The 871-nt window shown below is 29.4% G+C and overlaps 1 protein-coding gene across 1 annotated transcript in view; it reads right to left on the bottom strand.

Moving 5' to 3' along the window:
- Nucleotides 1–244: 244 nt before the first annotated feature.
- The window catches only part of LOC109585795 (uncharacterized), a 5,136-nt gene continuing 4,509 nt past the window's right edge, over nt 245–871 (bottom strand). The window contains exon 11 of the mRNA XM_020001925.1: nt 245–499. The gene's annotated coding sequence lies outside the window, so the exon portion shown is untranslated. The remainder of the gene's footprint in view (nt 500–871) is intronic.

The following is an 871-nucleotide window of genomic DNA, read 5'->3' as shown; positions in this document are numbered from 1 at the left end:
AAGAGAGAGGAAAGGGAGATAAAGAAAGAAAGAGCTGCTGCTTTTAACACTCTTTTTCTAAATAATAAACAACACGAGGCTAATGATGAAGCCTTTTTATGATTGCCTCCAAACGGATGTTAGGTAATATTATTAATTAATTATTTATTATCACGTAAATTAAATCAATTATCACGTGTAGAACTTTGGTTCTAACTTTTCAGGAACAGTTTTCACAGTTAAAAATAACAATAAAAAGTAAAAAAATATATATTAATTTGATCAATGATGTAAATAATTAATGGTTAAAATGTACTTTATAGCATAAAAATCTTTAAAAGGAGAGAGTGATGACAATAACATAAGAAGTTTTTAAAGTAATAAAAAATATGCCAAATAAGAATGTAAAAAATAATAATAAAAAGGAAATAAAAATGTGAATATATAACTGAAGCATCATGTTACTGAACAAAGTGATAAGAGGGTTAATTGCCAAAGAGTTGGTGAGAATGAAGAAGCTGTATAAAAGAGAAAGAAAAAATATCACAGAATACTTAGAAATTACAAAAACTCCCGTTCTATCCACATTCATCCACATTGGACTGTGTTACATTACAAGGAGCTAGTGTTGTGTTTTGATAGCTAAGTATAAAAAGGAAGGCCGTGGTTAAATGCCAGCAGCCACTAATCCCTCCTATTCTCACTCACCAGCTGCCCTACACTAAGATACTACTGCACTAACTCTACATTACAATAGGCTAAAGGTATTAACAGTGCTATAATATAATCATGGGACTAGTGAATGCTTTAATTACATACATGTAATTACAGTTTATGATAAACTAACTGCAAACAATAATAACCAATAAAGCAATACTTTTTCCTTATACTT

Source organism: Amphimedon queenslandica, unplaced genomic scaffold (assembly GCF_000090795.2).
Source record: "Amphimedon queenslandica unplaced genomic scaffold, v1.1 AMPQUscaffold_13009, whole genome shotgun sequence".
Taxonomy (NCBI): domain Eukaryota; kingdom Metazoa; phylum Porifera; class Demospongiae; order Haplosclerida; family Niphatidae; genus Amphimedon; species Amphimedon queenslandica.
Note: the sequence above shows the minus strand (reverse complement) of the source record. Positions and strands in the feature narration are given on the sequence as shown.